This window comes from Dermacentor albipictus, chromosome 8 (assembly GCF_038994185.2).
Source record: "Dermacentor albipictus isolate Rhodes 1998 colony chromosome 8, USDA_Dalb.pri_finalv2, whole genome shotgun sequence".
Lineage (NCBI taxonomy): Eukaryota > Metazoa > Arthropoda > Arachnida > Ixodida > Ixodidae > Dermacentor > Dermacentor albipictus.
Genome location: NC_091828.1, coordinates 118,601,025 through 118,613,837, shown reverse-complemented (window position 1 = coordinate 118,613,837; position 12,813 = coordinate 118,601,025). Strand labels below are relative to the sequence as shown.

Sequence of the window (12,813 nt, the reverse complement as noted above, 5' to 3'; positions counted from 1 at the left end):
CGCCATCGTCTTGGTGGAACCGCGACTGACGTAGACGGCAGCGACGGCTGTTTTTGGTTGCTGTACATTGCGTGACCCATGGAGAAATGTCGGACATAGTTATGCGCTGGCATATCGTCAGCCGGAGCTACAGTCGTAGCGTGACGGATTCGACCGTGACATTGCGTACGAGAAGGTTCTTCTACATAGGATAACGCCAGTGCACCTTGCCTGGACCCACTTGACCTGCCGAGCAAGTTCAGACCCGCTGATGGATTGTCGCTCCTCCATTCCGAGAGCGGGAGGACTCCTATCCTGGAAATATCCGAGCCCCCCTGGAGGTCCCCGACATGAGCATCGCGCGACTGCACGTGGATGGCCGTAGGAATCGCGCAGTTCTCAATGTTACGTGTGTCCACAACTTCTCAGACTGCTGGGTTAACGATGGAAGGGAGATAAAACTTGGACATGAAATCAGGGTATCGTAGAAATTTTCAACAATTAGGAAACATACTTACTTGACAGAGACTACTCGAGCTCGCGATGCTCTTTGGGGATGGAGTCTTTTATGCGAAGCATATTACGAGGGCTCAACCCAGCTCCTCAGGCGCGGCGGTGACCATGAAATCACGTGACACCGTGACGTCACGACAGAGGAGAAGTGGCTTTGGCTCAACTCTTGCAAGACGGGCTGGGTGGGAATCGAACCAGGGTCTCCGGAGTGTGGGACGGAGACGCTACCACTGAGCCACGAGTACAACGCTTCAAAGCGGTACAAAAGCGCCTCTAGTGAATGCGGTGTTGCCTTAGAAACGCGCTGTTTCTAAGGCGTGCGTCTCTTGCTCAGGCGCACATTTCGTTGCCGCGCCGAACGCTGCTTTGCTCGACGCTCACCGCGTCCAATGCGGGGCGCGTAGTCGCTGCCCTGTAGCCCATTGTCTTACACCCCTTGGCGGGTCGACGGGAACGCTGTCGCGTTCCACTCTTGAAGGCGAAGAAGTAATGCATGAGTTGTTTCTTCGTCTAGCCGAACCAAATATAGCCAAGCAACAGCAGTTCACCAGGCTAAACAGTGGTTCAACAACTAAAATAAAGGCTAGTATGCTTCGCATCCTGGGCTTAACCTTACCTAAGCCACAGCCATTTTTTTTTTACCCTTATCGAGCTCCTGCAGCCGCTTGGAGCAATGGCGAGTTGTCTGTGGTACCACTGTTGCTTTGCACCCTTAGCCTTAGCGTAGCCAACACAATGCTCTAACTATTCAAGTATGCGCTACCAGGTACCCAACGGAAAGACGGACGGACGGACGGACGGACGGACGGACAGACAGACAGACAGACAGACAGACAGACAGACAGACAGACAGACAGACAGACAGACAGACAGACAGACAGACAGACAGACAGACAGACGGACAGACGGACAGACGGACAGACGGACAGACGGACAGACGGACAGACAGACAGACAGACAGACAGACAGACAGACAGACAGACAGACAGACAGACAGACAGACAGACAGACAGACAGACAGACAGACAGACAGACAGACAGACAGACAGACAGACAGACAGACAGACAGACAGACAGACAGACAGACAGACAGACAGACAGACAGACAGACAGACAGACAGACAGACAGACAGACAGACAGACAGACAGACAGACAGACAGACAGACAGACAGACAGACAGACAGACAGACAGACAGACAGACAGACAGACAGACAGACAGACAGACAGACAGACAGACAGACAGACAGACAGACAGACAGACAGACAGACAGACAGACAGACAGACAGACAGACAGACAGACAGACAGACAGACAGACAGACAGACAGACAGACAGACAGACAGACAGACAGACAGACAGACAGACAGACAGACAGACAGACAGACGCAACCAGATAGATAGATAGATAGACAGATAGACGCAACCAGATAGATAGATAGATAGATAGATAGATAGATAGATAGATAGATTGAAGAATTCACTCGGAAATTCAACTGTAAATCGTATAAGTATGCGTAAACATTGTGCAACTTGCTCATCACCACGCAGCCCGGTGTCATTATCAATGTTTCTAAACAATTCGGCCAATCCAAACGACAACGCTGCGCCGACAGGAACTGCTGCAAACGACGAAGCCAGGTGTGCTGATGACTTTCCGATTACTATAAGCCGTTATCGCTCTTTAGCGCCGCGTGTATCCGCGTAGTACCACTACGAACCGTGATCAACCGTACTTCGGAGGCGCCTGCGTATGGCACGGCCACGCAGACCATATGTTGAAAGCGTCCTGCGATGCGGACAGAGTGCCGAGTGGTGATAGCTTCGCACCCTGAGTTCTCGCCGCTTACTTCGTGGTAAAGGGAGATGCGGGTCCCTATCTTCAAAGCGATCTACGGAAGAGTTAAGGTGCCGCGTGTGCTCAGAGATTCGTTAGCGCTGTCTTCTGGCTGATTCGTGCCCGTTGCAGCGAAAAGCAGCTTCGAAAGTGACTTCGCTCACTGCTGCACACTCGATCACGAAAGCAATCGCCTTATGCGACGGACAGTGTTTCTTATTGGGTGAACTTCGAAGTGCTTCGATTACATACGGTAGCTTAGAAAGCCCCCTTACGTGGAGCTCTGAAATGTCTATACATTTAGAGTGACGCGACTATATGCGCTACAACTTTCAGCGTAACAATTTCATCATGTATGAGAATTGGCGAACAACAATCTTCACGGTGTGCGATGGAGACGAAGTCTCTAGGCTCCGATTAGATACGGTAGCTTAGAAAGCCCCCTATCGTTGCCCTGCACTTTCTGCGGGTCTTGTTAAAATTATTTTCTAAACAACGTCGGCAGCGAAAGGGTGTTTAAGCAATCGTACAACACTTCATTTGTTGTTTCAATTCTTTCAAGCATTTGTCGAAAACAACGAAATATAATACACGAGAAGCTAGGTTGCATCAACTGCTCCTAAATGTTTCCGAAATAGACTGCAGCCATGCGTGAATTATTCTAGTAAGTTTCCAGCGAAGCTATTTTTCTCGAGTGATCGTATTAGGAAACGAACCCTCTTATTTCAAACGTACACCCACCCGGACGACAATCCACCTCGACTGGAGACAGCGCAAGGAGGTGGAACCCCTCGATGGAAGTGGTCACTGCATTTGAATGGCGCATCACTGCAGTTCTTCATTAGCGCAGTGCCTTCATCAGCCGAGGGTCGAAGGTCATTTGAGAATGCGGATGTAAGTTGCTGGTAAATGAAGCTCAAATATTGAAATAGTGCACACACGTGGCGATTCAACAACTTGATAAAGAAATTCTACCACAGGAGCTGTTTTTCTTCATGTCTTCCAGGGATTTGCATTTTACGTAAACTTAGTCATCGCCAGATATGACTCATGCAGAATTACTAAAAAATATACCTGCATGAATTTTCTCGCTGTAAAAAATGAAAGCCGTCGAGAACATCACTCCTTCAGTAAATCGAATGGATTTCTTGGACTCTTCTAGTTTTATTGCGCAGACGTTTGATTGGTTAGTTAGCCAGTTTCCGTTCTCGGACTTCTTTTCAATGTCTGTCCCGCAAACGAGTAGTAGGGAGCGTTGGCCACCGAAGCCTGCCGCGCGTCTTGTGGACTCTTCGAAATGCACTCTTCTTGAATGGACAAGTAGGCAGGCAGCCCATGTGGGACGTGTAATTTATGTTGTGTGTAGCGGTGACTAACAGCGTCGACTGGGTAACGGAGAAGCAAACCCCGGTTCGGAGCCAGCCGTAGAGTTTCGCACAATATTACCTCGAGGAAAATCTGGCGCCCCCGTCTATGGGAGTTTGATGGTATACGTATGTGTGCGCGAGGTTTCTGTTGGCTGGCGTTGAGTGAGGTTTCGCCTAATACGTGGGCATGGCTGCATAAATATTGCTTTCCTAAAATGATATTTTGAGGTTTCCATATGGTTTTCATTCGCCCGTATTGCATATTTCAGTGAACCCAACACAGCTACAGTTTACAATCAAGCGAAAAAGAGCAAGGGCAGACGACAAGCTGTCGCAATGCCAGCGCGGACCTTGTCGTCTGCCCACCTACTTTAGTGGTGTCGCCGACACTTCTTGCGTTTCATATAATTGTACGTTCAGCCATCACCCCTCCTGAATAAAATAAACACGTTGCTATATAATAATCGAGCTAAGACGTCTTCTCACTCGCTCTTCTGATAAAATATCAACCATTGTGACCGACGGAATCGTGCTAACCAGGCACCCCTTCGAAGTGTCCCGACTTTACAAGAACTATGCCAATCCGAAGCCACATATTCACGTGTACACAGCAGCGTCGCACTTGTGTTCTCTCAATACGCAATGACGCGCGAAATTGTATGTGGTCAGTAACTTGGAACGTTCTAAAAATTGCTCATTCCTGGCCTCCTATTGGTCGGCATCACGAGGAATCGCAACGCTACAGTTTCATAGAGCAATCGGGTAGCGACACCGATAGTACTATCGTTATTAATGCTAGCGATGGCCTTTCTTACGCGCCCGACTCATAAAAAAAGGCTATCAATACCATATGTAGTCAATACACGGTTATATTTGCATCGCTAGCACATACTCTGTGGCACGTAGCCAATAGCACACACCCAGTAACCCAATTATGGATTCGGGCACATACCGAGTAGCACGGGCCACATCCATGGCACCACGTAATACACAATGTAGAGAATTAGTGCACTCCGCCAAATGCACCCCTCAACCCCCCCTAGAGAGCTCACCGCGGTAAGCAAAGACGGGACGCACCAGCATTTATATTCGACAATTTATTTTGCTGTGCTCGGTAACACTGTGGCGTACTTAATCACCTAAATGCGGGACAAGCAACAAGAAAGAACACCCACGATATATGTGAAATGTATAAAGTACATGCAACTAGAAATGTATCCGTGGGGTCACTGGAAGTGTGCCACTTGGTATGTACACCAGGTGTCAACGGGCATATGCCGCTCGTCAGTAAACCTTGTTTTGACGTCATCTTGGCTTACTGCAAGCGTCAAAACACACCAACCCGGTGACACACACCGTAATGTGACTTTTCTTGCAAATGACGGCCGGCGTCGAGGTTGCGCTTTTTTTCGGCTCTCAAGAAGTGCTTAATCCCAAATAAGACCTTCAACATCGCCTCTGTGCACTTTAAAGACTTGGCAGATATTGTGCTAAAAGACGTTCTCTGCTGACGAAGCGCTTCGCGACCACTGGTCATGTTTTTTCGTCAGTCACAATATGGCGAAATATTTGTCAAAATGCTACAAAGATTGCCAGAACCAGTGCTGCCATTATGATCAATAAAATTTAGGCTAACGCGTATACTATTTGGCTCCAATGGCGATGCGAACCGGGTGATGTATTCTGTAAGAGTCCACATGTCCATTTTGGCTACTGCTCATTGGATTCAACTGTACGAGCGAGGAGGAGGCGAGCGTCCCCAGCCAAATAGCAGTGGCCGAAATGGTCAGTCCAATAGGTGGACTCCTACAGAATACCTCCCCAGATGTCTGCATCAGTAGTTGGTCAGAACCCGTGACGCTGCAGACACAGGCAGCGCCATGTTCAAACCGTACGCAGGCTTGTCTTGTCCCGACGGACACCGCAGTCGAGAACCTATACAACGAACACCTCTAGAACGGAATGATCTGTATAACGAATCACTTGTGTGCGCTCTAGCTTCCATTCGGCCACTACATAAAATTATTGACTTTCCTCCTTGCACCAGGAGCGGGAGCATATCAGTGTGTCCTATTCTCTCCTCGTGGCTACCAACGCTTATGCACGCCGCGTTAAACTGAATCTCCGCCTTCGCGGACGGCTCTAATTCCCCAGTAGTTCCCTCGTAGCAGAACGCTGCGAAGACGCTGCGAAAAATTGCACCGCCTTCGGGTGTGGCCCAGGGTGCACAGGTTCTTTCTGGAGCACAATATTCTACCGATCATCACGACACTCCTTAATGCGAAATCTATAGGTGTGTTCATTCAGCAATATACTTGCTGGAGTGGACAATCGGTCTCGTGCGGCACATTACAAACGGAGTGAAGTGTGACCCGACTACTCCCCCAATCGGGAGATCGCGAGAGGCAGTGTGTGGGTTCAGTGCAGCCGCAGGAGACAGGATGGATGGATGGATGTTATGAGCGTCCCCTTTGGAAGGGGGCGGTGGGTTGCGCCACCAATCTCTTGCTACTATGCTGACTAATACCCTACCTAGGTTAACGCTTCCGCTTCTGCAAGGCTTCCGCTCGTGCAGCGTTTCTATCGGTGGACGCGCTCAAAGCATGCAATCGGTGAGCAGAAGATCGATGGATGGATGTTATGAGCGTCCGCTTTGGAACGGTATGGCGGTTCTGCGCCACCAGGTTCGTGTTGTTTTATTACCTAATATCCTACCTATGTTAAACAAGAAAGAAAGGAAGGTAAAAAATGGCTGTGGCTTAGGTAAGGTTAAGCCCAGGATGCGAAGCATACTAGCCTTTATTTTAGTTGTTGAACCACTGTTTAGCCTGGTGAACTGCTGTTGCTTGGCTATATTTGGTTCGGCTAGACGAAGAAACAACTCATGCATTACTTCTTCGCCTTCAAGAGTGGAACGCGACAGCGTTCCCGTCGACCCGCCAAGGGGTGTAAGACAATGGGCTACAGGGCAGCGACTACGCGCCCCGCATTGGACGCGGTGAGCGTCGAGCAAAGCAGCGTTCGGCGCGGCAACGAAATGTGCGCCTGAGCAAGAGACGCACGCCTTAGAAACAGCGCGTTTCTAAGGCAACACCGCATTCACTAGAGGCGCTTTTGTACCGCTTTGAAGCGTTGTACTCGTGGCTCAGTGGTAGCGTCTCCGTCCCACACTCCGGAGACCCTGGTTCGATTCCCACCCAGCCCGTCTTGCAAGAGTTGAGCCAAAGCCACTTCTCCTCTGTCGTGACGTCACGGTGTCACGTGATTTCATGGTCACCGCCGCGCCTGAGGAGCTGGGTTGAGCCCTCGTATATGCTTCGCATAAAAGAAAGCCCACGATGAATTTCCACAACCAAAGTTTCTGAAACTACATAGTGTGAACTTTGTTTTGGTGCGCCTCGGTTGTTTGTCGTTTCCCTACTTTTTTTCCGTCAATTTTCCAATCGCCTCTTACTAATCTCTGTTGCGGACATGTTTACTTTCCCCCTGCTCTCGCTGGGGAGAAGGGCTACAAAGAGGCCACCGATTCTTAAATCGACCGCTGTGCAGGTAACTTCACATTCTAATAAACCATGCTCCATCGTTCCCCTAGCTTTACCGCAGCAAACACACACTTGTATCTTTTTATATATCGCTTTATAGTTGCGTGTTCTAAGGCATCCTGGTCTGGCTTCGAAAACTAGTAAGCCTACGTTTGAGTTATCATAAATTATTTCTTTCCTGATTTCTTCCATTTTCCTTAAGTAGTTACTCATGTGCGGGTTTCTTTTCCATTGCCTCCACCCATGAAATCGTCTCAACATTTGTTACTTCACGCTTGAGGTTCGTTTTCGCTGCGTTTCTCATCATACAGGCCGCATACTTTCTGGTAAGCTTCCCAGTTCTTTTCCTCCACTGTGAATCGATGTTATTCCTGTACAAATACTTGAACACTCTCCCAACCCGTTTACTTTCTTCAATGTTCGTCAGTTGTTCCCCATAATTATTGTTACTGGGAGCTTCACTCACTTCAAAACTTGTCCAGCCAATACCACCCTGCACAGCGTCATTTGTAGTCTCCCTGTAGCGCCCAATGCGAGGCGTCCCACTGACCTTTGGTAACCATCGAGACCTGCTTGTGTCCCTGATTTCAAACAAACAACAAGCATTTCAAAATGTGATGTCTGGAACCATGCATTAGATCTTTCCACATACTCCAGAGCACCTCGTACCTATTGTATCCCCATAGTGCTCTGTGTTTCATTATGACCGCACTTCTCTTCGCTAAATTCGTGTAACGATAAATTCGAGACATAACTTATCGCCGCTGATGGCCGGAGATGGTGCGCTACTCTGGCGCCATCTCGTAACGGTTGTCGACGCAGAGGCCGCATTTCACGGCGTTACGCTATTCTTCTCACGCTTTCGCCATACCCTCCTCCACGGCTTTCTTCCTCGCGCTCGCTTCGATGTCACCGTCTTTCATGCCCCGCTGCGCTCCCCATTCACTCTTTCATCCTTCGCCGTGCTCGTTCGCTCGGTTACGCCGACGCTCAACGCAGGAACCGGAGCCTAATAGCTGCGCTCTAAAATTACGGACAAAAAGAGATGTGCGTGTGCCTTTTTTGTTGTTGTTTATTGACCCGCTTCGCCGACCGCACGTGTGTCGGTAAGTCGGAAGGGTGAATGGCATAGATGCGACTAGAGAGGGCAGACGAAGAAGGGGTAAGTGGCCTCATGGGGTGCGAAGGAAACCTCCCCTATCACATTGAACGGAACTGATGGCTTCCACAGTGTAACACGCTCGTCTAAACTCACCGGCGGAACGTAAGTCGCCAGAAAATAAACGTTCCACAGTCTTTCGGACGAAGAGGAATGCACAACAGGGAAACGTCGTCCCACAGTCGCTAATGTAACGCGCTAACGAATCCGCACGCTCCTTTCGCATACAAGCAAACACGCCTAGTGCTAATCTAAACAAGGCGGAATGTGTTTCCAAAGGGCAACCAATTCTCTCACATAGATTCCATGCTGATAGGTGACGTTGTCAATGGAATAACGTTTCCGCGAATTCCACATTCCACAATCTTCACGCTTCGCAGAAACACGGTGACTTCAAACGGTCGAATCCGGAGGCGAACAAGGTGAAGGCTCCGGTTGGGACAATCACTCTCTGAAGACGGTTGGGACAATCACTCTACGAAGACAAAAGAAGCCTGAGGCTTCTTTTGTTCGCGCTGTCGGGATTCCTTTCTTTGGCAACGTTAAAAAGGGACAAAAAAGAGAAATTTACTTAGGCTGCATTAGTGAATAACCCTTCCAGAATACAAAAAAGCCACCTTTAACCGTGAAAAGATGCCTGGTAAGCAAAACAATTATGCATATTCCACAGACTGTGGGAATGGGCGTACCGAAAGATTTCTGACACTATCTCATTTTTAGATTTTTGTATGTATGAACAATGTTTGGCGGTGATTTTCATGGCATAGGACATTCGTGATGTAACGTTTAATGTCACCTTGAGCGCACCAAATTCGTTCATCGGCGTAGTAAAAACTTCTTTGCGCCGAAAGGCGAAGCACCAATTGACATAGCAAATTAGCAGATTTCTGTACCTAGTAAGGATAGCCGTTTTATCGGCCGTATAAACGTGTAAACATTCGCTTACTAACCAAATTAACAATGATACAATGTGTAAGTGCGACTCGACGAGGGCGTAGAAAGAAGCAAACACACGGACACAATGTTGCCTTTCTGTGTCTGCTCCTTTCTACGTCCTTGTCCAAACGGACTTACACATTCTATCTTGGATTCAAGCCAACTAGCCCGACAACGCGTTTTCGCTAAATTAACGAGCATTGTGTAACGCACGCACACGTGAACATGAACACACGTCGCTTAAAGACAGCGAAAACTGGATTCCAAAACACTGGAGGTAGGAATCATGGCAGCAGCCGCAAGCCAATTAACCTCCATTCATCTGTCGCTTCAACGCGTATGTAACGCAGAAAGCACAGCGCATACGAGCCAACCGACACTACGCGCACTCTGCGAACATTCTGCAGATTGCTTTGAGAATGAGGCGCACGCGGGCGCACACTTTGTCCACGTCACGGAGCGTTTTTCTGGACGCACGAGCGCCGGCAACGCGTCCCCACGGCGTCCGTCCAAGGCATCTACTGCGGCTTCGCGATTGCTGTGGTCTACGCCGTGGTAGACGCCGCGGTTGCCTTCACTCTGTACGGAGCGGTGGGCGAGGAGGACATCTAGGTATCGTAGCAGCCCCTCGAGAAGAACGCCGCTCCTGTCTCGCCACACTCTCCTGCCTCGCGCGCCACAGGAGAGGGCACGCACCCTGGCCGCGTTCCTCGCTCACGCACGCGAGACTGAACCGCGTTCGCCGGCTCATCCTCACACGCTTTCACTCATACAGAACCTCACGGCGACGGCAACGGTGATGCCCAAGGTGACAGTAGAAATACGGCTGGAGTGGCCATATAATTGATCTCGCCATAAAAGTCCATAGAGCGAAACGTGCTTGCTCGACGTGCTGTTGTGTGCCATTGTTCGTTGCCTACGAGAAAGTTGACACTGCCATTCGCTATACACGGCGCGCCGCATTCCGGCTAAAGTGTGTAGCTGCTGGACATCCGCTTGCGTAGTGTCGGCCTTGCTGGCTCGGCGGCGTGACGCCCTGCGACAGTTGTCAGAATGAGCACACTTCTTGAGGCGCCTATTTTTCAGAAATAGCGGAAACTAAATAAATAAAAGAGCTTCACATTCTAAGTGGCATATATTTTGCTACACAAGCTGGCATCAAAGAAAGTCATTGAGGAGCACAGTAACCAAAGCTGCCAATGAAGAGGTTTATTGTAGATCAGCACAGACAAAGTGGCGCAGTACCAGTGCACCCAGTCGGCGTCCCTCTTTCCGTCTTTCATGCAAGCGTTTTTATATCGGCCAAACGGGGCGTTGCATCAACGACCGCATGCGCGAGCACTTCAACAAATTTAAAAAACGGGCAAAAGATAGTCAGTTGTCACTACATTGCAATGAATGCGGCTGCAAGCCATCCTTCGAAGGTGTAACCTATCTGTCAAAATATCGTGATGACCGCGCACGCCTTATATCCGAAGCCTTCCACATTCACGTTAGTGGTGAAGCATGTGTAAGCCTCCCGTCCATTTCTCTCCTTCCAAAGGAGATTGCCTTCTTATCACATTAATTGCATTCCCCCTGCGCATGCCCTATCCTATAGATTCTGTGGTTTCAGATAGCGGCGGAGCATATATATGCTGACTGACGGAATAAACACACTTTGGTTGTTAGTCAGCGCCGTTGTCTGTGTCCCTTCACTCGTCCCGTCGTTTAGCGCTGCTTTTATTGCTGGTATCTATACTCAATCGAGTGCCTTTTCATAGTCTATAAAATCCAGCTGGAGAGGATGAGTGTACTCATTAGAATTACCTGGTAGATGGCAAAGACGTGATCCATTGTAAAATATTCCGTCCCGAAGCCACCTAGTTTTCTTGGTTGATTAAAGTGTTGCCCTGATTGGATTGGAAATTTCTGAATTTACTACACAATACTGAAACGAAGCGAATAGGGCTATAGCTTTTCAGTTCTTTAACGTCTCCCTTCTTAAGGATTTGTATGTGGTTGAAATTCTTCCAGCTCTCTGGTGCGCTTGATGTCGTGACGTATTGCGTATACAGGGACTCAAGTTTTCGGACATAATATTCACTCCGTCTTCGATTAAATCGATCGTTATTCCATTTCCTCCTGTCACTTTTCCCATGAACATACCTTGAAAGACCTGTATAACTTCATCACTAGTTGTAGAAGGAGCCTCTGCATTGTTCGCCACTACTTCAAATGAAGCCTGCGTGCCTGTTCTGGGTGCTGTACAAGTAAACCTAGTCGGCGTCTGCCGATTATAATGCGTATATAAAGAAACTTTCCGAAGAAATTACGCGCTTATCTACCACTCCGTACAACTTGCTCTGTCCCATGGCAAGTTTTCATCTCGCTGATTTTATACTGTCGCCATTTTAACGCGATAGCGTTAAGGAGCTCGTGTCGCAGAAAAGCCGGTGTCGTCGGCGTCGGGTGTCGGCGTCGGCGGCGTTGACCGTGAGCGATAAATCACGGCAGGCGCTTCATAAATAAAAAGCAACTTCCAAGATTGGCCCGGCGGGAATCGAACCCAGGTCTCCGGAGTGTGAGACGGAGACGCTACCACTCAGCCACGAGTTCGATGCTTCCAAGCGGTGCAAACGCGCCTCTAGTGAATGCGGTGTTGCCTTCGAAACCAGCCGTGGAAAGTTATACTGCGGTGTATATCGGTAATTATGAACATGTAACGTACAGAAGTCACAATTACACGAGTTGCGAAGTGCGTTTCCGCTGCATTTCTTTTGCGCTTTCCGCACACGCAGAGCCATCTTACGGCAAACACAGAAGACCCCCTCCTCTCAATGTACGGCGCTGCCCCGACAGGAGGCGCGCCGCGCGCGCATTGGGACCGCTGCCAGGCGCGTCGCGGGACTCCCTCTCCCCTGACGACGCTTCGCCGGGCTCCCGGTTTAGATTACTATCTATCTCTCTGCCCGTGCCGATCACGACGTTTGGCTGGCGTAGATCGTTTCCCCTCCGAGACACCGAGTTCTTTGGTTCGTTTCGTTCGCTCAGGCGCACGTTTCGTTGTCGCGCCGAACGCTGCGTTGCTCGACGTTCACCGCGTGATAGGTGGGCGCTAAGTCCGATGCGGGGCGCATCGTAAGTGATTGCTGTGCCGTAGCGCATTGTCTTATACCCCTTGGCGGGTCGACGGGAACGCTGTCGCGTCCCACTCTTGAAGGCGAAGCTTAAGCGTCCTCCAATTTTTCTACGGCTTTCTCAATTTTTCTGAGGGTATAACTGCGAATATCGCTTACTTTATTCTTTGTTCACCAGCTTTGCTACTTCAGCGAATTCAATGTGGTCGCTATTTGTCCCTCTCTCTATATGAGTGCTGAAAGACCCCGTGTAGAAGTGAAAATAAAAGGCATGCAGATTAATAATATTCTCGGTGCTTCATCAATGAAGAAGCTCTATCTAGTAATATTGGGATTAAACTTTAGGCTGAAATTGAAGCAGC

The 12,813-nt window shown here is 49.2% G+C and overlaps 1 protein-coding gene across 3 annotated transcripts in view; it reads right to left on the bottom strand.

The window, feature by feature from the left end:
• LOC135910324 (uncharacterized) overlaps nt 1–12,813 on the bottom strand; it is a 312,252-nt gene that overhangs the window by 228,416 nt on the left and 71,023 nt on the right. The gene's annotated exons all lie outside the window — the stretch shown is intronic.